General features: G+C 37.2%; 1 pseudogene across 1 annotated transcript; it reads right to left on the bottom strand.

Moving 5' to 3' along the window:
• Positions 1-19977: 19977 nt before the first annotated feature.
• Positions 19978-22656, bottom strand: LOC143551404 (small ribosomal subunit protein uS9m-like; annotated as a pseudogene). Its single transcript, XR_013138486.1, has 3 exons — positions 22130-22656; positions 21341-21424; positions 19978-20360 (listed from the first exon to the last, which is right to left on the bottom strand). The product of XR_013138486.1 is annotated as a small ribosomal subunit protein uS9m-like (transcript).
• Between the last annotated feature and the right edge of the window lie 4372 nt (positions 22657-27028).

The following is a 27028-nucleotide window of genomic DNA, read 5'->3' on the forward strand; positions in this document are numbered from 1 at the left end:
ACGTGATTGTATACCTTACTTGAATAATTGCTCGATTTGGTGTTGTATGCTTATTTGACTATGTGTTTACAGCTTTTGGATGGTGAAACTATAAATCCTATACCATTTGGCAATGGCAAGGTGTCGTTAACGTATGCTATTAACGATAACTATAAATCCTAGACTACTCGGCATCCCCTTGTAGTTAGGTGGTGCTAATGTAAGCTTATTAGCAACTGTCATAAAATGCTAGACTAATTGCCAATAGCTAGGTGTCGCTAACTTGTTTAGCGATAACTATTTATTCCAGTTTATAGCTCTTATTTATTGTTTTGTATACAGGTTTTTGTGGATTTTCATACTATACACTTATATGCTCAAACTTATGAATTGCTCACCAACCTTTGTGTTGACAAACTTTATTTTATGAAATGTTACAGGTTTGACTTTTGTTGACTTGAGTGCTTGACGGAAAACGTTACCAAGACCTTTAGGATATTAGCAAAACGAACAATATAATTATTACTTGTATTCAGTTTGTTTGTGTAGACGAGAAGTGTTGTTTATCGATTTGTTGAAATAAAATGAGTTAAATGAATATTGTCACTTTAAATAGTGTCTTGTGTATTTATCCAATCACGTTGCACCCCGGCATGTTCCGTCTTTGGTCGGGGTGTTACAGATTGGTATCAGAGCCACAAGACTATAAGATAGGTGGTTAGACGTAACGACCTAGTATAGTCTTTACTTTAGGGTCCTTATACGTGTTGCCTATACGTGTTTACCCTACTTGATTGTTCAATACACTTGTCTATTATATACTTATTTATTTTATCAATCATAAATATACACATACACGCACTTTCATAGTACTCCAAGGTATCCTTACCTTAAAACGCAAAAACATTAGATTTTTATTGTGTTTTATGGATCACGAGCTTAACTTAGATCCCGTTGTTTCAAATCTCCTTAAAGATTGTCTCATATGAGATGACCACTTTAAGTAGTCGAATGCGAGCGTTCCGTTCGCCATCCTAATTTTTGGTGTTAAAACAATAGGACTGCGCTGATTTCGTGAACTAGTGTTTTGGCATGACGTTGTATCTCGATTTATTGCGTTATCATTGTTATTTTAGTCTAAAACATGAAAAAGTCGCGGTGATTTCGTGCACATGTTTAGACCCCAACGTGGTAGTTTTGTAAAAATGTTTTAGTTTCGGAATATCAAGTCATGGTGGTTCATGCGCGATTTTTCCACCTTTAAATCTTAAAACATTATTATTACGTTTCAAAAATCTAAACCATTTTTCACTTTATATTATTATAAATCCTTATCACAAGTTTTCATTTATAAAGGTAATTTTACATTGTTAATAATTCTTTTATATTTCGATTTTATATGGTAGAGTTTTACACTAATTTTCTCATTTTGATTTCACAAGAATTTTTTTTATTGCAATTTCGTTCATTAAAAATCTCTTCGTTATAAAAAGGAAAATAAATAAATGAATATATGTATATATATATAGTTTGATCTATTCATAATGATTTTTAATATGTCATATATTTTCATTAAAACGATTTACAAAAAAAAAAAGATCTTGTATAAATTTCATTATATTAAGAAAGTTTTATGATAAATTTCACCTCAACTTTTCAAGTAAATCGTCTATTATATAAACTTTAAACTTTCTTTAAAGTCCTTGTACAAAATTAGTATAAAATTTCACTTTTATAACTATTTCGTTTATTTTGAACGATCCTTCCACAATATTAATTATTTAAACTTTTCACGACGTTTTAATTATATTACATAATATCCATGGTAAAATTCTCATTACCTAAAAATCTATTTTACAACAACTTTTATTATGCATTTTGCTTCATTATAAATTTTCACCAATAAAACTTGCATCTTATGATACAACTTGTTTTAAATTTCTTATGGTAGTTTTGCTTTAATTTTTCAAGAAAATTCGCAAACATATATTTTGTAACTTTCTTGAAATCCTCACGCAAAACTTCATAGAAATTTTACTTAAAAGACAAAAATGGTTTACTTGTGATTTTCTCGATTTACAATTCCGGTCATTTTAACTTACTATAATATTTTCGTCACAAAACATTAGATAACGAACTTGGTAAAAAAAAAATTTCATTTCACAACTTTATATTCCCTAAACGACACTCATCATTTAATGTCTGATATCTCGTAAAACAAATTTTGACATTCAATTTACGTATTTTAAATTTCCTCATAAGCAAAAAAAAAAGAATAATTTTTTTTTATTGTAACCTTTCTAGAAATTGTGTGATTCACACGCTCGGATCTCAGAAAATTTTATTTATATAATATAATATATATATTTATATGTATTAACTTGAAATTTCAATCATCAAATTTTAATGGACATTTCAAACATTATTTATAAATTACGATATTTTCAATTTAATAGCTACAATTAGTCAAAATCTCTCTAAACGCAGCCACAAGTTCCCAAACACCCGTATTCCCTCTCAAACTACCACTTTAAATCAAGCCACCCTTCCATTTCAAAAGTTTTCCGAGCACTCAAATCTTTCCTCAATATGAACGAAACCTAAACATCCAAAAGTATACCCTCACCTACCCAAACCCCATGCAAGCCCAAGATATAAAAAAATCAACCCAACAAAAAGATCCATACTATGTCAAGTCGCAAACCATATCGCCACACACCGTTCCCATCCAACCATAGAGTTTGATATCAAAATAGAAATCCAAACACTCCTTACAAAATACATGTATAAACCAAATCTCAACCCAAACTAGCGAAGATCAAAATTTCCAACCCATCAACTTAACCCGAGCTCAAATAAGTCAAACATCATCCTAATAGCCCAACCAATACTTACACAAATCATCCAAACTTAACCCACTCAAAAGTTCTAAACTCAACAAACCTCATAAATCCAACTCAAGAAAACCCAATTACGCAAGCCAACCGAAACATACTCACACTTCACCAAATTTCCAAACCCTTCACCATCCGAAGCTTAAAACCTCTCCATACACATGCAAGCTTCGCTTTACCCTTAAATTTTTTTATATATATATATGTATATCTACATACAACTAGTGTATTTATAACAACCTCATGTATTCAAATAATCACTTTTAAATTATAAACTTTTACAAAAAGAGGACGATTTACGTATTTTTTTTATACTCACATTTTATAAATCACCTTTGAAAATAGATACTGTCAAGACAAAAATTTGATTATGAGGATTTGTTTTCAAAGAAATTTATTAAACGATTACATGTATAATTTCAAGGCTTTAAATATTGTCACCTAAGGTGATAAATCTTTTAATAACTTTATAAATACGAGGTTTCATTCTGAATGCCGAATGTAAGTTTTATTCAATAACAAATTACAACTTTCATCATTCTGCATAAACTCAATGACCATGGCTTTGCAAATCTTGGGACGCATTTATAAATATTTTATATTGTTACACAAATTTTTGCTCAATAACAATTTACGCGACTATTACCTCTTATTATCGCAAGCATCATCACCTTATATAATTCATTTTCATCGCAATAACTTTATGTATACAAACTCCTTTAACAATTTGGCTTACAAGATTTACTTTTGATAATGATCAAAACCTTTCTTTAGCCAGCGATACCGCGATATATTGATATTATTATATTCATTTTCTTGGAAACAATAAAACGACTTTACTTGAGATTTCATTTCGATGTTATTCTTATATTTCCAATGAACATATAAAACGCGATTTACCTATTTCATCATTTATTCGAGTCTCACTTTTGTTGCGATTTTCTTTCCCATTGATGAGATGTTTCAATGGCAACTTTATGCACATGAGATTTCATTTTGGTGTTTTGATTTGACCGAATCCAAGCTATTCAATAACAATTTGTGTAATACTTTCAAAACTTTAACTTTGCCAAAAATCTCGTTTATCTTTTAAACGATATTTTCATGACTATGTTGTTTATATATGATCATTTATGTAAACACGATTCTATACGTTATTCTATATCATTTTATCTAATCTATTAAAGGCCTATGTGTGGCTGTCTACAAGTTTTGGCGCTATTAGAAACTGTTATTATGATGACGATTATATAACTGTTTCACAATAGTGGTCGTATTCACGTTTTATCACATTTCATCGATTGTTTTGGTTGTTAATCAATACTATTTTATTTATATTGATGCACGTATGCGTCACCCCAAAGAAACTCACCTCTTTTATCATCTTGTTACATTTCACGCAATCGAATTCTCAATTACTTATAACCTCAACTTTGTACACGTGTGAAACTCATCGTACGACGTTATTACAAGTTGTATAATCGTTTATTCCAACTTTATGTGATCATTTATCGGACTTTTCATTTCTATTTATCAGGTTTCATCTTATCAATCTTATTTAGTACCTCAATTTATAGACCTTGGTAACTATCTTGATGACTTTTGACTTCGAATCTTATTTCATATTGTTTACCCTAATTTTTTTTATTTGATCGCCTTTACTTATTTTAAGTCGAATTGTTATTTTCGCATTGGTTTATATTCTAAGACTTTAAACTGTTTCATTTATGTATCCCATTTTCCTTCTTGCTAAAAAGTCAATCCCGATGTTTTTTAACCACTAGTACTGTTTTGTTAATATTGGTAAAATTTAACAAATTTATTTACACATTTAATAATTAAAGATTTCAAAATAAATATGTCTCTTAAACCACGCAATGGAACGAACCATGTGAACCATACGACGATCGAAATAATTATGGTGCACACTTAATTATCGAAATCCCTGTATGGAAGCCATAGTAAGTACACTTGTGTGCGAGAACTCAGACCCGAGGATGATGGCAGAAAAAAGATAAAAATGCGAAATCATGATTAAGGGCATGGTGGATACGCCGCTGGTACATCCTATATATAAGTGCCTTTATTATGTTTTCTCATTTGTAACGTTTTTTCAAATCATGCAAGGATCTAGCGTTATTCGTTTCCTTAAAATTTGTTCATGCAATTATCTTACTAAAGACAACATTCGTTAATAATTACTTTTCTTTAAGTTTATTTTAATTTCGGGACGACGTTTCTAAAAATTTGGGGATACTGTGACATCCGTCAAATTCGAGTCTCGAGTTGTATTAGTTTTGTAAACTTCTATTTTTGTAAAAACCGACTCAACACTTTAGAACCTTATTTATTTATTATATAATATTATAATAAACATCGATCTCAACTAATATCGATGTTTGTCATATTTTAGTGTCGTTAAGAAAACATAAAGGGTTCAAACTGAGTTTTTGTTAAGTTGTTATAAGCATTAGAAACCTTAAACTCGTTTTAAACAACCATTAGAACTTGGAGGGCTTGTTTTGAAAATATGCAATACATATACCACCACCACAAACCTAACCCTAACATAAACATCAAGCCTCATCCCTTTCTCTCTTGTCCTGGCCGCCGCCGCCGCCTCCGGCGAGCACCGCCACCTCCGGCTACCACCTCCAACACACTCACACAACACACAGCCTTGGGGCATGCTTTGTTCAAGTCCTTGAATTCGATGCACATCCTTCAAGACTTGTCGGGCTTTCGAACCATGATGGGATTAGCCACCCAAGATTGATACTTGACCTCACGTAGGATCCCAGCCTGTACAAGCTTTTCAACCTCTTGACATGCTGCCAAGATTCTTTTAGGAGCTAGGCTCCGTTTCTTTTGGACAACAGGCTTGACATCGGGAGATATCTTTAGCTCATGCTCTGCAATGCTTCGAGGGATGCCTGCCATGTCTTCCGGGCACCAAGCAAAGACATCGCTATAGTGTATCAAAAGCTTTTCAAGGTGTGAAAGGGTTTCTTTGGAAAGACTTGTGTTTACCTGTACCTTTTGTTCAGTGTACTTGGGGTTTATGATTAAGCCTTGTTCCTCATCTTCATTCTTTGAACTTTCTCCTTCAACTGTGTAGACCTCTTGGGTGGGTTGAAGGGTTGTAATTCCCATGTCGGTGGGAAATTTCACAGCACATTGACCGACCGAGACAGCCATGTTGAACACACATTGTCCTGGCCTTCCTATGATTATATCATAGCTAGAAGGTGTGTCGATAACCACAAAAGTGAGTGGTTTGGTTTTCTTCATCTTGCCTTCACTAAAACAGATATCAAGGGTTAGTTGGCCTAAAGGCTTCAAGGGTATATCGGCGATACCTTTTATAGACGTCCCGGAGGGTTGAAGCCTTGAACGCTCTTCCTTACTCAGCCGGTTGAAGAACCCTTCATACATGATCTCTGTGGCTGCCCCCGTGTCGATGTAGGCTTTGCTTGTGTTGAGTGTTCCCAGGACCGCAGCTACTACGAAAGGGATTGAGAGTAAGTTACCTTGAGGTGGTGGGAAGCAGACGCATTGAAGCTCCCAAACCTCTAAGCGATGTCGTTTGTGGGGAACACCTTGGATTATATTCACCGTATTCACTTCTTTGCTTTTTCTTTCAGCCATCTTGTCTTTGACCCCTTTTACTAAATGAGCCAATTCTCCCGACTTGACAGCTTCCTCAATTCTTCTCATGAGTTGAAAGCAATCGTTTGTGTGGTGACATTTTTCTTCGTGGAACTCGCTGAAATGGGTGGAGCTTTCGTTCTTCTTGCTTTTGGGCAAGGGTCGAGGTGGTCGGAATGTCACACCCTCAAAATCCACTAACGGAGTTTTACCGTCAGAGGGGGTGAACTAACAGGATCGGAATCATTAGTTATAATCAAACCATAAAAATGTTTAAATGAAAATAAGTGCGGAAGCGTAAAAACCAAAAGACAAAAGTTACGTCACGCAGGACGACTTAAAATCCAATGACAACAGTTTAAAATCAGTTTGCATAAACAAAAGCGTTTTCAACAATGCATGATCCTATACCGCGCGCCCGCCTCGGCTACCTGAGAATAACATACTAAAAGTGTCAACACGAGGTTGGTGAGTTCACAAGTTTATATAAAATAAAGCGTTTAGCGTTCAGCGTTCAGCGTTTTGCGTATAGCGTTTTGCGTTAACAGATAGTGTTAAATCAATTATATATCGATAGATAGCTAGCCTATACAACAAGTATTACTAAGTGTTCGACACCGAAGCTGACTGATTTTCAAGTGCCTTGCCACCAGGTCATCCAGACCATGGTATGTGTTAGCCAAAATTACACCCGCTCGACCTCCAGTCGAGTTTAGCGTTGGGTGGGGTTTGTCAAACCCAGTAGTACTACTCAACAATGACTCGCTATTTTCCAATACTAAACGGTTCGATGTGTAGGACTTCAGTTATTTCGTTTGCCACTTAGCCTTTACAAGTGATATATAATTTCATACCAAAATCTAAAAGCGTTTTCGGAGTATGTTATCTCCCCCAAGTGAAAAGCGTTTAAAACAGTTTAAAGGGGTAAGTGAAACTCACTGTTTGCGAAGATTTCCCAAAAATAAATCACCAAGTGATGCGCGTCACAGAAAACTCTCTCTAGCGTTCTTCCTAGCACCTTAATCTTCAATTAAACTTGAACAATCTTGATTGTATGTGTGTGTATGAGGGCCGATCGCAAGGGAGAAGCAAGGGGGGCTGCCGATCGGGTTTTGGGAATGGGGTAGAGGCTAGGGTTTGGTGATTATTATTAATAATAATAATATAATACACTTTGGTCCCTTAACTTTCAAATGTTACTTTTCTAGCTTAATTAACTAGTTCTAGCACATTAAGTTAATGTTTATAAGAATGTTATCACATAACACATAATTATCACATAATTATTGTTTTGACGTTTTTCGTTTATTCATCAATTGTTTGCGTCAATTCGTTTGCGTTTCGGTGCAATTCCCGAAAGACTACGCATGTAGTAAGTGTTAAGCGTCGTTTAAACCCTAGTTTAAATGTAATGAGGTGTGCGTTATAGATTTAATGATCTTAAGTTTGAATTGACGGAGTTGAGTTAACGGAGTTAACCTGAAATTGACGATTGTCACATCATTCCCATGTTAAAGAATTTTCGTCCCGAAAATTTGAGTCAAGTCGTGATGAGTATCTGAAAAAGTAAGAAAAATTTTAAGTTTGTCATATCATCCCCTAGTAGAAAGAAATTTCGTCCCGAAATTTAATTCATACCTCCGGTGATTTCAGACGGTTTGTCGGGTTTCGCAGTTTTCTGTGTTTAGTCAGCCCTTCAAAAAGGTGACGATACTTTTTCATCATTTGATCCCCGCGTTCCCACGTGAACTCCGGTCCACGTCTCAAGTTCCAACGAACCTTAACGATTGGAATTTTGCTGTGCTTGAGTGTTTTGGTTTCCCAATCCAAAACTTCGACTGGTTCTTCAATGAAGCGTAGCTGTTCGTCAACTTGCAGTTCGTCCAAAGGGACTACTTGGGTTTCATCGGATAGGCATTTCTTCAAATTGGATACGTGGAATACATTGTGTACGCCACTGAGTTCCGTTGGTAAGTCTAGTCGGTACGCCACCGGACCAATGCGCTCAGTTATTCGATAAGTGCCAACGTATCGTGGGTTGAGTTTGTTTCGCTTCCCAAAGCGAACCACACCTTTCCAAGGTGAGACTTTGAGTAATACTTGATCGTTCACTTGAAATTCGAGAGGTTTTCGGCGCTTGTCGGCGTAACTCTTTTGGCGATCTCGTGCTGCTGCCATGCGGTTTCGGATTTGAACAATCTTTTCCGAAGTTTCGAGTACCAGTTCTGGACCAGTGATTTGGCTGTCACCCACCTCTGCCCAGCAGAGAGGTGATCGACACTTCCGTCCGTACAGTGCTTCAAACGGCGCTGCTTTAATACTTGCGTGGTAGCTGTTATTATACGAAAACTCTACCAAAGGTAGGTGAGGTTCCCAACTTTTTCCGAAATCCAACACGCATGCACGCAACATGTCCTCTAAGGTCTGAATAGTTCGTACACTTTGCCCATCCGTCTGAGTATGGTATGCTGTACTCATATCAAGACGGGTGCCTAGTGCGCTTTGCAGTGACTTCCAAAAGTGCGAAGTGAAACGAGAATCTCGATCAGAAATGATTGAGACAGGCACTCCGTGTCTAGACACCAATTCTTTCATGTAGACACGAGTCAGTCTTTCCATTTTGTCTGATTCCTTAATCGCTAAGAAGTGCGCAGACTTAGTCAACCGGTCAACGATCACCCAGATGGTATCGCATCCCGTCGGTGTTTTAGGTAATCCCGTGATAAAATCCATTGAATGTGTTCCCATTTCCACATTGGAAGTTCCGGTTGCTGTAGCAGGCCAGATGGTTTCTGGTATTCTATTTTGACTCTGGCACAAGTCAAGCATTTGCTCACGTAGGTGGCAATGTCGGGTTTCATGTTCGGCCACCAGTAAAGTGCCTTTAAGTCATGCTACATTTTATCTGAGCCAGGGTGGATAGAATATCGGGACTTGTGAGCTTCGTCTATCACTAGAGTTCTCAACTCTCCGTATCGTGGAACCCAAATCCGGTTCTCAAAATATCGGCGTCCGATTTGGTTTCAAGTTGCTTGTTCATGCCCCGCATGAGTTCTGATGGAAGATTATCATCTTTCAAAGCTTCGAGTTGCGCATCGCGAATCTGATCGGGTAAGTTGGCATGAATCGTGAGTTGCAATGCTCGCACTCGTCTGGGTTTATCTGTTTCTTTTCTGCTGAGAGCGTCGGCCACTACATTGGCCTTGCCAGGGTGGTACTTGATGGCACAATCATAATCCTTAAGCAGCTCGACCCAACGACGCTGTCGCATGTTCAGCTTCTTCTGATCGTAGATATGTTGGAGACTCTTGTAGTCGGTGTAAATGGTAAACTTGGTACCGTACAAGTAAATGCCTTTATATCTTAAGGGCAAACACCACAGCTCCAAGTTCCAAGTCATGGGTCGTGTAGTTTTTCTCGTGAACCCGTAGTTGTCGAGAGGCATAGGCTATAACCTTCTCGAGTTGCATCAGCACACAACCGAGACCTTGTATCGATGCGTCACAATGTACCTCAAAATTCTCTGTTCCCTCGGGGAGGGCTAGAATAGGGGCACTACAGAGTTTGGTTTTCAACAGTTGGAAAGCGGATTCTTGCGCGTCACCCCATTTATACTTAGTACCCTTGTGAGTCAGAGCGGTGAGGGGTTGAGCAATCTTTGAAAATCCCTCGATAAAACGCCGGTAGTAGCCGGCCAGTCCTAGGAATTGCCGCACCTCAGTCGGAGTCTTAGGTGCTTCCCAGTTTTTGATGGTTTCTACCTTGCCGGGATCGACATGGATACCGTTCTCGTTAATCACATGTCCTAAAAAGTGAACCTCACGAAGACAAAATTCGCATTTCGAGAGCTTAGCGTACAGTTGCTCCTTCTTTAATAATTCCAGAATTATCCTCAAGTGTTCTTCATGGTCTGCCTTGTCCTTGGAATAGACCAGGATATCATCAATGAAAACAATCACAAACTTGTCGTATAGGAGGGAGTCCAGGCAAATCCTCCGGGAAAACTTCCGGAAAGTCTTGCACAATCGGTATATCTTCGATTCGCTTCTCCTCTGCGGGTTTCTCAACAATATGCGCCAAAATTGCCGGATGACCCTTTCGTAGATACTTCTGCACCTTCATGAGGGTGATAACGCTGGTGGTCATGCCGCTTCTCTAGCCCCGGATCGAAATGGTCTCGCCGGATGGGGTAGTAATGTGGACTATCTTGTCATGACAAATAACCGCTGCTCGGTTCTCGGATAACCAGTCCATGCCTACAACGACATCGAAACTACCAAGCATAAAAGGTATGAGGTCGATATCAAAAATATGACCTGACAGTTTTAACTTACATCCCGCAAGTACATGAGTCGTTTCTACAGACTTTCCGTCGGCTAATTTTACTGGAAACTTAGCATCTAACGGGGTTAGAGTTAAGTCTAAGAGTTGACTAAAGGCTTTCGACACAAAACTCCTATCAGCTCCAGTGTCAAACAATACAGAAGCAAAACAATCGTTCACAGGGAACTTACCAGTCACCACGTACGGATCATTGCGGGCTTGACCCGACCCAATAACAAAAGCTTTTCCTTTACCATTGTTTCCACCACCACTGCCACTTCCATTACCTCCATTGTTGTCGTTATGTTTCAGTTTGGGGCAATCTTTCCTGAAATGACCCTCTTGACCACATTCGAAACATCCCTTAGTCGCCATGGGTGGTTTAGGAGCACCCTTTTGCCGCTAGGTCTTCCCTACATTCATTGGCCTGATGACCCATTTTTCCGCATCTCAGACACTTGACACGGTCACACGGGCCAGCATGATGATAGTTGCACCTGTTGCACTTCGGATATTTCCCAGTATATCCGCTCGAACCCTGTCCGCCACCGTTGTTATTGTTGTTGTGACCCTGATTGTTGAAGCCCCGAGTGAGTTCGGGCTTACGGTAGTGTTGTTGCTGTGGGGGGTTCGAGGATGAGGATCTGGTGTTGTCAAACTTTCTCTTTCCGCTGCTCGGGTTGCTGTTGTCAATGCTCGGGTTGTCACGGGCTTTAGTGGTTCAACCCCTATGTGGTAGCGCACCTTGGGTCACTGCTTGATCCGTCAGTTTGTGAGCTAACCGGATCGCTTGTTGAATCGTGGCTGGTCTGGAAGACGTCACCATGCCCTGAATTTGCGGTGCTAACCCATCAATATACATCTCAATCCTCTTACTAGGCGGGTCTACCATCCGTGGACACATCACAACTAACTCGTGAGAACGAGTAGTGTAGGCTTCGATTTCTGAACCCACCATCTTCAATGACCAAAACTCAGATTCCAACTTCGCAATCTCCTCTCTCGGACATTACTCTTCTCGCATCATGTTCTTGAACTCCTCCCAGTTCATAGCGTTAGCCAGTTCCAATCCAAGGATCTGCACGTTTGAATTCCACCAGGTAAGGGCAGAATCTTCAAGTGTTCCAGCAGCAAATTTGACCCTACTGGCAGGGGGACAATTACACATCTCAAACGCCGATTCGGCCTTCTCAGCCCAACGCAGGAAGCCTATAGCTCCCTCAGTGCCCTTAAACGTACTGGGCTTGCAGTCAAGGTAGTTCTTGAAGGTACACGTTCCAGTTGGACCTCCAGCTTGATTCTGAACATGTGCGGCTAGAGCTGCCGCCGCATGGTCATTCAACAGGGTTTGGAGTTCTGCTGCGGTTAAGTTGATGTTACCGCGACCGTGTCCAGCGTTTCTTCCAGACATCTAGGTGTTATCATTCTCAGATGTCATCGTCTGAGGACACCTCTGAGTGTGCCTCCGGCTCAGCCGGTTCTTCCTCCGGTTCCTCTTCGGGTTCCTCCCCGGGATCTTCCTCGGATTCTGAGCAATTTGCGTCTGTAAGATATCGCATTGCTCTAGAGCTATCTCTGTCCGGGATCTCGCCACAAGAAGTTGCTCTTGCAAATCTATCATATCTACTTACATTTTTCTCATAATCTTCATCTGTTGGTCGCTAGCATATTGCATTTCCTTCATAGCCGCTGTCAGGCGGGAAATTTCCTCCTTAGTTTCGGTTCCATCTCTTAACAGTCCGGAAACGTTCGCTCTCGTCGAGCGCATAAAACCCACGTCACGCTCTAAGCAAGAGATAACAGCTGCGAGAACACGCTCTACAGGTTTGGTTATGGGTGGTAGGGTGTTGGGGTAAGCAGGACGACTCGGGTGAGGTAGCGGGGGAACTTGTTCGCGATAAACCATACGCCTGATCATATTAGGGTACCAATCCCAGCTAACTTCGTTTTCGTACATGCCTCCGGATAAGCGATACCTCTTTGGTGCAGGAGCTTCGAGTTCCGGGACTACACGGGGGTGGCGATGAGGTAGGTAGCTGCGGCTCCTTCCCATGAGCATGAGTCATCTGATAGGATGATGATGATGGTGGCGTCGACATCTCTACAGGTAAGCCGTGTATGCGCGCGTATGAGTGAAAGAGGTAAAGAGATAAGATAACAAAGACTACACAAACATATGCAGTGCGTATTATTATAACTAATGGGTCATCGCGGTTATAGTCTAGTATGCATGCAATTTCTAGTTCGCTATAACCTGGCTCTGATACCAATCTGTCACACCCTCAAAATCCACTAACGGAGTTTTACCGTCAGATGGGGTGAACTAACAGGATCGGAATCATTAGTTATAATCAAACCATAAAAACGTTTAAATGAAAATAAGTGCGGAAGCGTAAAAACCAAAAGACAAAAGTTACGTCACGCAGGACGACTTAAAATCCAATGACAACAGTTTAAAATCAGTTTGCATAAACAAAAGCGTTTTCAACAATGCATGATCCTATACCGCGCGCCCGCCTCGGCTACCTGAGAATAACATACTAAAAGTGTCAACACGAGGTTGGTGAGTTCACAAGTTTATATAAAATAAAGCGTTTAGCGTTCAGCGTTCAGCGTTTTGCGTATAGCGTTTTGCGTTAACAGATAGTGTTAAATCAATTATATATCGATAGGTAGCTAGCCTATACAACAAGTATTACTAAGTGTTCGACACCGAAGCTGACTGTTTTTCAAGTGCCTTGCCACCAGGTCATCCAGACCATGGTATGTGTTAGCCAAAATTACACCCGCTCGACCTCCAGTCGAGTTTAGCGTTGGGTGGGGTTTGTCAAACCCAGTAGTACTACTCAACAATGTCTCGCTATTTTCCAATACTAAACGGTTCGATGTGTAGGACTTCAGTTATTTCGTTTGCCACTTAGCCTTTACAAGTGATATATAATTTCATACCAAAATCTAAAAGGGTTTTCGGAGTATGTTATCTCCCCCAAGTGAAAAGCGTTTAAAACAGTTTAAAGGGGTAAGTGAAACTCACTGTTTGCGAAGATTTCCCAAAAATAAATCACCAAGTGATGCGCGTCACAGAAAACTCTCTCTAGCGTTCTTCCTAGCACCTTAATCTTCAATTAAACTTGAACAATCTTGATTGTATGTGTGTGTATGAGGGCCGATCGCAAGGGAGAAGCAAGGGGGGCTGCCGATCGGGTTTTGGGAATGGGGTAGAGGCTAGGGTTTGGTGATTATTATTAATAATAATAATATAATACACTTTGGTCCCTTAACTTTCAAATGTTACTTTTCTAGCTTAATTAACTAGTTCTAGCACATTAAGTTAATGTTTATAAGAATGTTATCACATAACACATATGTCTAACACATAATTATCACATAATTATTGTTTTGACGTTTTTCGTTTATTCATCAATTGTTTGCGTCAATTCGTTTGCGTTTCGGTGGAATTCCCGAAAGACTACACATGTAGTAAGTGTTAAGTGTCGTTTAAACCCTAGTTTAAATGTAATGAGGTGTGCTTTATAGATTTAATGATCTTAAGTTTGAATTGACGGAGTTGAGTTAACGGAGTTAACCTGAAATTGACGATTGTCACACGGAAGTTGTGTTTCACTTCTTCGGTAGCAAGGATCTCCTGAGGGGTTTTGGTTAAGGCTGTGAAGTTCACAGTCTTTTCCCTGCTTGGAGGGTTCCGACCTTCAGGCCTTCGTTGATCTGAGCTCCTTGGATATTTATCATAGGGATTGAAGTTCCGTTTCTTTCGGTTGGGGCTGTTGCCTCGCCAACTAGGAGCTCTTTTTCTTTGCTTTTTGAAATCAACGGCCTCTTCGCCTCGAATATGAGCCTCAGCTTGTTCAAGATCTTCTTCAATGGTTTTAGGTAGGCATTTGTTGAAGTCCCTTGTGAGGTGTTTGGAGGTGATGGCATTCATGAAGCCTGCCACTCTTATTTTTTCATCAGCCCCCACATATGTCAACCCTTCTTTTTTGTACATTTCGATGAAATCTCGAAGGCTTTCATCATCTTTTTGTTTTATTTGAAAAATAACCATGGCATCCTTGACGTACCTTCTTTGTTGCGAAAAGTTGGCCAAGAATCCTTTGCTCAGGTCATCGAAGCTTCGGACGCTTTGGGCAGGAAGGTCGTTGAACCATATGATGGCTGATCCGACAAGTTTTTGCATGAACATTAAACAACATTCAGCATGGGACGACTTTTCGATTCTGGCTGCACCGGTGAAGACCTGGAGGTGGTCTTCGGGATCTTTGGTCCCATCATATGTTTTTATATGAGGTGGCATCTTGATTTTCGTTTAAAGTCATAATCGGCGATTTGTTGAGAGAAACAAGATAGGTTACCGGGCTTGTAGGGCTTTGCAAGGTCTTCTTCTAGCCTGGTAACGGGATTATGAATTGTTGTTCCTTGGTGAGTACCCAACGCTTGGTTGATGATCTGGGTTCAAGGAAAGTGTGTCATCATTTGAGCCATTATCTGAGGCATGAGGTTAAAGCCTTAAAGGCTTTTAGGGGTTGCTGTTGTTTGGTTTGTTCCCATGGGAGTGCTCATTGCTGCACTTCGAGCCAAGGGCAAGACCGTCATGGCCTGCTCCCATGTAATGGCTGTGGGAGGAGCGCTTGAAGCTGTTGACTGCCATATTTGGTCGAGAGTGGTCTCGTGCCCAAGGGGTTGTGAAGTAAACAAGGGGAAAGCCGTTGGGCTTGGTCTCCTGTAGGTATAAGGAGATGGGTTAAAAGGTTGGCAGGTTACACTTGGACCAGCTTCGAAATTAGAAGCAGCCGGTCGTGAGCTGGTTAGAGGGGAAGGTGGACGTCCGAGCGACAGCGAAGGCTCTGATTCGTCATACTCCAGCCTTATTCTTATCCCCCTCTCTCTTTCTTGGCTCACGTGTTGGTTAAGAAGGTGTCTTAGTTGCAAGAAATACCGTGACACTCCTTCCATCGTCAAGTCGACACGCTCCGGGGTGTTCGTGACTCCTGCATGAGGAGAGGGAACTCCGGATCGTGAAGGGGTTGGAGTTTGAAAAGGTGAAAACTCGAGGAACAAATGTTCCGTAGAAGTTCCTCCCGGGGTGGAAAAAGGTGTGGTGGCCGCCGGAGTTTCTTGGCCGGTGCTTGGTGTCGGTGTTCTTGACACTTGGTCGACTTCATCGGGAGATTCACCTTCCGTCATGGCGATTTTAGTGAAAATGGAGCTACACTACTGGTCTTTAAAATAAAGTAAGCGGCGTAGCCCCACGGTGGGCGCCAACTTGTTGCTACAACAATTACAAGACCAATGATAGTGAATGGACTGGTTAGGCTAACAGGCTTCAAGGGTTCCGGTTAACTTAACGCAGGTCGTGGTGTCCCTCTACGTTTGCAAAACGCAGAGAGAGGTTCACTAGTTTATTGTTAGTTGTTATAGTTCACCGGAGATCCAGGACCGAGATGTTTGAGATCGGTTTTTGGATGAAGTTCTTGGTGAAGCTATGATGTTTGTGAAGTAAGAAAGAAATAAGCAAAGTGCTTATTTCTCAAGGAAGAAGATAAGAACAGGGAGTGTGTGTTCTGCCCAGATCTTGTTGTCCTTGTTTATGGCTGAGTCATCCTTTTATAGAAGGAAAACCCAAGCCTTTAGTCCAGTAACTAAACTAGTTAGCCTCCAGTTTGCTAGAGAGTTGACATTTATGGGCGGGAACCTTTTGACCGTTGGTCCATGATTATAATAATAATACTTTATCTGAGTCTGTTCCTTGTTCAGAGAGACCAGTGATGTGAATAGTGATTTGACGTTGTACTGTTGCACGTGGGTACTGTTCACGTACTTGTTTACATAAATTGGGCGGGAACGAAGCTTTTAACCTTTTAACATTTTTAGCGCTAATGTGTGAAAGCCATTTTATTAATTCCTTGGACTACCCGTCATTAGTGACGTAGGTTTTATATCGCAAATTACTTTAAACAACTCAATTTATAATTGTAATAGTTTCACTTTGAGGTTAAATAAAGAAAAAAAAAGAACAAAATATAGTGTTTGAGGTTAAATAAAGAAAAAAAAAAGAACAAAATATAGTGTATGAGATGGCAGTGCTCCATTGGTCGCATAAATTAATAATGCATCATCTTCGTTACATTGGTTCAGTAAACAATAATATATCTCTTTCACATGCTTGTTTTTTAAAATAAATAATGAGTCATGCAATTTACCAAGTGACATGCTATTTAGAAGTGAGTGATTTCTCAACCCTTATAGGTGTTTAAAAAGGTATACTATGTTATCTAGAAAAACCTCGTAATTTACCAATAATCATTTAGCGTAAGTGTCTAACTAATGATTATGTTATTTCATGTTTTTAATTAGTATACATGAGACAAATTATACAAAATCAACTTTATTTAGTTCTGAAGACCAATGTTACAAAAATCCCGACTAGTCAACGATTAATCCTCGATTAATCGCTAGTCCCCACTTCACTGATTAATTTTGGGCTAGTCAGCCAATTAATCGGTCAATGGTCAAATGCGGCCAAAATCGGCGGTTTCCGGTCAAATCCAGCCAAAATCGGCAGTTTCCGGCAAGATTCCGACCAAAATCAGCGGTTTTCGGCGATATTCCGACCAAAACCAGTGGTTCCGCGTGAGACTTTAACAAAAACTAGCGGATTCAAACGAGATTCCAGCCAAAATATGTTTTGTGTATGTATAAAACTGGAAATTACATATAAAAATGTGTGCGTGTATGCATAAAACTGAAAATTATGCATTAAAGTCCGATCCGATTAATCCCGATTAACCGCTAGTCCCTACCCCACCACCCGACTAGCAACAAGCGATTTTTGCAACACTGCTGAAGACTAACAAATCATTAATCCTCCAAAATTCACAAACACATGATTATGTATTCTATTAAAATGCAACTTATGAACTTTTGATTTCTACACGTTTTGTCACCATACTTATGTATTTTAAACTTTTGTCATCGTATTTTTGTTCTTTGGATTTTACCATCACACTTTTGACATTCGAATTTTTCTTCTATACTTTCACTGAGTTTTACATCTTTATATTTTTGTCACAAAAACTTTTAGCCTTTTACATCGTTATATTTTTGTCACAACACTTTTAGCATTTTAATTTTGACCCAAAAACTGTTACATATTTTACAAACTGCATAAGTATTATAGCATTTCAACTTTAGCCACAAAATTTTTAGACTTTTACATATTGGTTAGAAAAAAACTTTTTCACTTTTAACCCCAGTACTTTTCAACTTTCAACTTTACCTTCGTAACCAAATACTTTTTTTTGGACGGTACCGTAACGAACCAAGCAAATACCACCCGACTTCTAAAAAAAGAAACACAAGCTTCTACCAAGCTCTTAAGGATGATTTTATATGTATCGCTACAAAATATAAGACTAATAGACTATCAACTACTTTCATTCATCAGCTACTTTGTGATTGATTAAACATTATCTTTCAGTGTCTTAATCAGACTAAACATGGTTGATCTACTTCTTGATGATTAAGGTATTGTCTATTTTCTCTTTATCATTGATTTGAATGAATCGTTGAATAATGTAAGTTGTCACTGTCTTATCTTTTGTTTAGTGTAGAACCCAAAAAGCGAAAGATATTTAAAAAGTTAAACAGAGCTACTTTTAAATTTTAACGTATAAATGCATCAACTTAAGTATTTATATGCAAGTGGGCCTAACATATTCGATTAGGTACGCCAGCAAATGAATCAAACGTTCAGAAAGCGTGTTCTTTCATGATTCGATAAGTTTGTTTATGTTTGTTATTAAATAAACTTACAAACGAACATGAACACATGCAACTAGTTCATAATGTTCTTTCCTTTATGTCATTTATACATTCATGTAATTTGTTTAGCCTAATATCTACTTTAATCGTTCGTTTACACTATTAACAAAAACATATAACAAACACGTAAAAATTATTTTTCTTGACAAACGGATGCATACCAAAAAAATCCGTTCATTTACTCATTTATGCCCGGTCATTTATTTAGTTAAAGTAAAAACATATACAAACATGGGCGTTTAATTTGTTTTCATATGGTATTATTTTTAATCTGTTAAACTATATTACATGTTTAGATGTAGAACCACTCTAGCCAGCTATCATCCTTAAGGCACTTCAAAATACATTTGTATATGTAAATAAATATAACATTTTAAAGAAATCTTTTTATTTAATAATAATAAAAAATATATGTAATAATAATTTAATTTCCATATTTCCCATCGTTACATAGTCAAATGAAGATAACTATACATTATACAACATCGTCGTCAACGATAAAGTTAAAACACGAACGATGTCCAACAGTCTCATTTATTATTGATTAAAAAATGGGCCACATCCATTCCAATGTCTTCAAATTTGCAAGCTTTCTGATTGTGAAAGAAAAAACAACTTCGTTATCACTGTTAATAGATATTTCTAAATCTATAATTATAAATATATTCGTGTGTTAAAAATAAAAAAAGAATATTAAATATTTAAATATAAATCCATCTTTTATTGATAAGTATATGTAATACAAACTACGAAGTATGAATAATGTATTTGTTCACAAAATTATAAATAAAGCGTTTCATTAGTATATGCGTGCAAAAACGAATATATGAAGTTAATAAAAACATGTGTGTAAAAACGTACCCTGAGAATGCTTCTTTCTATTGAAAATTTCATTATCCGTGTCAAATATGTATAATTGAAAGAACTTTGGTTATGAACACTCAACCTAAATACAAAATGAACGTCACATTTATTGTATATTTATCAATTTACCACCCATCGAAGGAAATACAACATTAAACTGTAATGACGAATGTTTTTTAAGAAAAAAAAAAGAAGTTAAGCGACTTGTAAATAGTATCTTTTACATGTTTCACATTTTGTAATTATTTACATTATATTTTTTTTCCTATTTTATTTTATTACAACCCATGTATTACATGGGCTCAAACCTAGTTAGTAATAAGTGACTACTGAATCTAGTGAGAACCCCTCACGTTACCTATTACAGTTATATACCAGTGTACTAAATATGGGCAAAACACATGGACTATCTATCTACATAATTATTTAAGGCCATATTCATGTCATCCCACAAACATAAGTGTCAAGTCAGTGTCATGTGTCCGACATGTAAACAAGGAAGAGATGTTCAAATCAGATGCCCATATGAACAACTTCAACTCCAAAATGAGAGTTAATATCTGAAAAGCTATATCAATCTAATGAAAACATCTGTAATGCCATTGAAACGAAACACTCCACAACAAAATTATTAATCGTGTTTTAGCACATGAAACCTTAAAAAGACTGCAAAATCCAGTAACAAACAAGTCCTCCAATATAACCCGGTGTATTTGGTTGGTCAACGTTTGACCCATTGGAAGCTAGCTCTTGCTTTTTTCTTACCAGGTTTCTTCCTTTCCACAATTCTTGAGTCTCTTGTCAAGAAACCAGCTGCCAACACACAAATCACATTATTTCTTCAATTATAATATTTTTAATAACAATATAATAATCATAATCCTAATCCTAAAGCGGTCAGTTTGAATAAACCCGAGGAACAAATGTGTCAAATACCCCATGGTTAACCAAATGTTTAGAACCAGAACCGATAGAAGCAAACCGGTCTAGCTTTCAACAATTTAACCCTCCTAATACGGAAGGCAGAAAGAGATGATCTATTGATACCTATTCGTTTCAAAACGGGCATTTAATCGGTATATCAATAGATAAGCTGACTAACAAGCATAAAAACAGTATTTTCAATCAAAAATTGCTTCCACATTCAAAAGATTTACAGCTAAGATAGTATTTGATTTTCATTTCTTAAGCAAAAACAAAAGAAGAATTTTCTAACAATCATTAAATGTTCAAATCAGTGACACTGCCTTCGGTTCTGTCTACAACTTCTCTTTATTTGTTGGCCTTATCTTTTAGATAATTCATTATATGCCACTAATTTTGACGTTATTTTACTAATCACGTGAAAATAACGTTAAAAGTGGCGGAAGGTTAATCAGGCATCATGTGGTGGCGTTGATAGCCGAAAGACAAGAGCACATGCACCAATCTGCCGGTGTCCCGATGATTGAGTGTTATGTGTCTTATGTCCAAGGCTTGATTCAAAACTACTATCGAGCCGGGGGTCTCACCGGAAGCAGCCTCTCTATCCCTATGGGATAGAGGTAAGGCTGTCTACATCTTACTCTCCTCAGACCCTACCATAGCATTGCTATTGGTGGGATATACTGAGTACGATGATGATGATGATGATGATGATGATTATATGCCACAATATTTTGTTAAACCATGTGTCATATCAGAGGTTGCATTTTATGAACAAATATGTAAACCGGGCATAACCTAAAGAACTTCCAAAGCTAAAGCACAAAATAGTGTTGAATTAGCTAAAAGAAAAAAAAAACAATATTTACCATCTTTCAATGGAGGACGGAACTGATCCGGTGCCCAGTTTTGCAACGCCCAACTCATACCAAGTCAAATTGCACCAATTTGACCTGTTACATGCAAAAAATATTAGACCTATAAACGAAGCAGACAAACATGAATGGGGCATGTCCGTGCCCGTTCATGTAATTACAACCAAACAAACAATTGAACTCGAAATAGTTAAACGATCGAGATTTTATTGCCTGTGCTCGTTCGTCACAAAAAATAACTGAGTTTGTGTTCGTTTGTTTAAAGTATAAATGATTAATTCACAAACGTAAACGGACGAACCTAATTGAGCATAGATGAACAAACGTAACTGAGCTAAAACCAAGTAAAAGCAAATGTGATCAACATGTGTTGGGCCTAAAATGTTATTAGGACTACAGTACACTCTAACAGGCCTAGAAAATATAAATGAATACACTTACAAACGAAACGAACCTAAACAAACATAAACTAACAAACGTAGATGAACGAACAAATTTTAATTGTTTTTAAAAAGTATAAAATTGTATAGTGTACTTTTTTGCTAAACAGGTTAAATTACTCAGATAATCAGTTAAATACAGAATTCAGTCATTTGATAAGAGTTAAAAAAAATAACTAAATGGACAAGACATGCATTCATGTTTAATAAACAAAAAATAATGTTTACACACCAAGATAATATTTATAAAAAAAATGAGAATATACATAAAGAGTAGTTAAGGTGTAGGGGTGTGTGTGTGTGGTGGTGGTGGTGGTGGTGGAGGGGGGGGGGGGGGGATTACCTGACGTGCCACCTCCTTTAACAGTACAACTAACATCAAGAAGGCCCAAAGTTTTAGTCTCAGATAGAGGGCGAAGAAGTGAGGCTCTTTGATCAAGCATCGGGAAATAAACATCAAACTCTTTGTCATTTATAACGAATTTACCGTCACCGGGTTCAATCCAAACACGTGCAATACTACATTTCCTTTTTCCAGTGCCATATGCCCTACCCTGACTGTCAACTTGTCTAACACGTGATTTAGCAATTTCCTCTTGTTTCTGTCTCTCAATGTCAGCCCTAGTTGACTTGCGTGTGTTCTTTTCATAACGCATATCTTCAATCGCACTTAACGGGGGCAATCCTGGAACGTCGTCTAGATCTTTTAAAGCCATCAAACTGTCCAACATCTCATCTGTGATTCCTGATGCACTAATTAAGTCCCCAAATGCATGATTTCCACCTGTTTTCATAAAGTCTTTAGTAAGAGATAGGCTTGTAAAGGAACCAAACAAACATGAACAAAGCATATGTTCATTTAAGTTTAACCAAGCAAACAGTCGAACGTCAACAATTAAAAGAGCATTTCTTGTTTGTGTTCGTTCGTTAAGAAGAAGAAAACGTTCGTGTTAGTTTATGTATGTTCGTTAACGGTATAAACAAACGTAACTGACTATATATGAACAAACATAAGTGAGCTAAAACTAGCTAAAAGTAATGCAAAGAATGTCTTAGGGGTGTTCACGGTCCGGTTTGACATTTTTAGGTCAAAACTGTGAGCTAAACCGTTACTAACGGTTTTTTATCATCGAAATCCAGAACCAAACCGTTAACAATGGTTTGGTTTTGCAGTTTGGGTTTATGGTCCTATGCAAAAAATACAAAATATATATTGAAAAAGTTGTCCATAATGCACAATACTAGGTGCCAAAATAACAACGCATATCAAAATGTTGAATGTTTTTTACTGGTTTCAAAATTCACATTTCCTATTTTATTTCAAATGACATGTATAATAATCTAGTTATGTATATTAAATTATTTTATGTAATTTGTCCCAGTATCTCAAAAACTAATACCAACAGAAAACAAAAAACCAACAACTGTGAATAAGTACAAAAAATTGTCAAAGATCACTCCACGAGAGAAATTGTAAGAAAAATAAATATTTATTTTCATTAGAATGCTCACTCACAGCATATTAAACCAATGTAACGAATTGGTAGAAAACAGTTTAACCAAGTTATGTATATTAAGTGCGTTACCATATTTATTGTGACCACTTTTGTTTTAGTTTAGAAAAAAATGCTTTAAAAATAAATAACTAATAAATATCTAAAATAAATAAGCATATATCGATCTTACAGTCCGGTCTGGCCTGGTTACGGTTTTAAAAGTTTGCAGTTTTGTTTTGGGAAGATTAGAAGTTGGTTGTAAGTAGGTGACTATATGCTTCAGTATTTTCCAATACATTTATTATTTATTGTCCTGTAAATTAAAATTTGAGAATGTTGGTTTACTAAATATCAGTAATCTAAAATACTTGCAGCAGGTAGGCTAATCAATCTCAAGGAGGAATCCAGATATGTTCAACTCCAAAAACCATTGATGGATAACATATCAAATTAGGATGAGACTACTACGGTGGAACAAGGTTGAGGCTCTTGAGAGGATACGACAAAGCATCCCGGAATCACTCACTCAATTAGGGTTTTCTCTGGTTTCAGTAGAGAAGAAGAAGAAGAAGAAGATCGAATAACACAAGGCTGCTTTGCTTCTTCATTTTTATTTTTATTTTTATTTTCACTTTCTTTTTTATTATTACTGTTACTCTTACTAAAATGTTGTTTTTTTTTAAAAGAGTTTCAAACCACATGTTTTTTGAACACCCTTAAAAGTAAGAGAGAATTAGTTTACTATCGAAGTACACTACACACACATTTGGCGTTACTTGTAATCGATTTGTATGTATGTAACCAGATGTAATGATCTAACTAGTATAGTCTCTTGCTAATCTAGATATACATTTTTTTTTCAAAATACGACTATTCATGCAATTCATCATAAGATCGCCCGTAATCGGCACGTTGTAGCACGTGTTTTGGCCCAAAACGTCGAGGAGCACCGCTACCCCTTCCGACATTTTGGAAGTGAGTTTTGGCCGTGAAACGTTGTGTCAATAACGTTGATCTTGGGTCGCTTTTCAAAAGTTCTCCCATAAACTCGTTTTAAGGGGGTTAGGCTAAGTGTACCCCCCCTGGTTGCTTGTCATACTCCCCCCCTTTGGAAAAACCAACTTTCATATTAACCATTGAAATCATATAATTACCAAATTAGCACAAAAATAAGGATTCCATATTATTTTTTTTTACAAGTTGTGTTTTTTTTATGATTTCGAGTTTAGGGTTCGGGTTTAGGGTTTAGAGTTTAGGGTTTTAGGTTTTCGAGTTTCGGGTTTATTTTGTAAAAGATAAAGAGGTAAAATAAGGATATTATAAATATATATACTATTAAAACTGAAAAAAAGATATTATAAATATTTACAATATTAATACTAAAAAAATAAATTAATAGTAATACTTGATAGTTTTTAATTTGATATATGTAGTATAGATTATTAAGTGAAAAAAATGTTGTAAGGACTAATATGTATATAAATAATGTTAGAAGGTAATATTAATTTATCTAATAAGTTAAAGGGGGTGTATATTTAGTAAAAATGATGTAAATGGAGGTATGTTTAGCAACACCCTTTTAAGGTCATAAGTACGTTTTGGTTGTGAACATTGTAATTATAATTTATGTGGACTGTGCTTCTAATTATTGGCCTATAGATAACATATATATTTCTAAAAACTTAGTTTTAACTAAACCACTTTTTTTATAAAGCTTTAAAGCTAACTAAGTTTTGACTTGTAAGAAAATGAAATGCACCAGCAGCAAGTCAGCAACCGAATTCGTTGGGTACTCGTTATTATTATTATGAGTGTGTCATTACTCATTAGCACTAGAAGAAGACTTCAATGTCACACCACTTTTTTAGGGATGACTAACTCGAACCCGATGAAAAAACCCGAAACTCGATATAAATGGGACGGGTAATACTCGACCCATTAGGGTTTGGGACGGGTTTGGGATTAGTTTTAAAAGTTTTCGCGGGTTTGGGACGGGTTTGGGATTTCTAATATACCCGATTACCCGACCCGATTACCTAATAACATAAACCCATTTATCCGATTATATTTCCGATGTACCTGATATAGCTTTTTATATTATATATATATACTATATTTCAAATATATTATTTGTCAAAACTTGTTTATGTTAATTATTTGAGATATTTTATCTTTATGGTAACCCTTTTTGTAATCGATTAGTTATATTTTTATCCAAACCCGACAGGTTTTGAGCCGGGTATATCTGATGGGTATTTTATCAAAACCCGATAGAAAACCCGAAACCCGACGGATAATTACCCGATTAAAACCCGACAAGTTTGGGACAGGTTTGGGATGGACTTTAATAACCGGGTATTCCTAAACCCAGGCCAAACCCGACCCATTGCCTTCCCTGCACTTTTTCGATCTGATTTCTTCAATCCAATTCATCAGAGGTAGTATAGTACTGTCAGTCAAAATATTTATCTCATTCTCAATACATTATTCGTCGTTGAATGAATTAGGTTTTATTAACTTATTATTTGACCTAACAGTTCGATCGATCGATTTCCATGGCGGCTGTTCCTGTTGAAGAAGCTCTTTCTACATTCTCCTTGGAGGTATTATCATCATTTTCCTTAAATCAACTCAACTTATTATTGCAATATACTTCAATTAAGTTATAATGATAAAAGCCCTAATTCAAATCACACATTCAGCTGTTAACTTCCTTCTTACCATTTGGTTATTGCAAAAATAAAAATGTAAGATGTTCTTGGACAATTGCAACTTGCAAAGGTTAATTTCTTAATGATTGGAGACTATGCTGAATTGTTACTGTTAAATTGCTATATATATCTATATAAATTCAATTCTGCATCATATTAATTTGTTAATGATGGGAGAGTATGCTGAATTGGTGTGAAAATAACCGAAGACCAAAAAAATCTGAAAACTGAACCGTATCCATGACCAAAAAATTTGATCCGAATTGCTATTAACCATATCCGAATTGCGAATTCGGTTATCATATCTGATATACAAAATTTTTAATTTGGTTTGTTTGGCTAACCGAATTAACAGAATACTATGGTTTTTTGATGGTTTGTTGCAACTAATTCAGATAACAACCCTTGAGCCAATGATAACTGGATTGCAAGAAGCACTTCCATAGTTATCGGTTTGCTCCTATTTGATGGCGGCGTAACAGGTATAATTTATAAACAGTTAATGCTTTAAAAATGATTAAAAAAAAGAAGAAGCTATTTTGGAATTTATTATAGTGGGAGCCATCTGAAGTATTTATTCTTTATTCAGGGTGTATGAGGCTTGTGAAAGAACTTCTTAAGTGGCAATCCAAAGCCAAACTCAAAACCGAGATTTTACACGGGATTAAGGAAGTTGGAAGTGCTCGATATCGTTTTGGTGAGCTGTCATTTTCTTAACATCTAATAACTACTTTTTATTTTTTTACAGTAACAAATTTGCATAAATAAATATTGATGTTTAACAGAGAGAAGTTGACACAACTCAGTTCATGCAAGTAGCCTCATGGTTAGGGCTAATACCTGGTACCGATGGTCAAATCCTACAATCACAAGAAGACGGAAATACCCCTGTAGTCACTCTCTTTTTATCAGCCACCGCTGCTACTGTTTCAAGCAACCTTGTAAATCTCGCACCCTTTTACACAATGTCAAAACAAGCGGAAGCTGCTGGTATGCTAACAATATACAATACCTAACAATCTTATTACAGTTTTA

This window comes from Bidens hawaiensis, unplaced genomic scaffold (assembly GCF_021521415.1).
Source record: "Bidens hawaiensis isolate Kalapana, Puna unplaced genomic scaffold, B.hawaiensis_p1.1 tig00016386_1, whole genome shotgun sequence".
NCBI classification, from domain to species: domain Eukaryota; kingdom Viridiplantae; phylum Streptophyta; class Magnoliopsida; order Asterales; family Asteraceae; genus Bidens; species Bidens hawaiensis.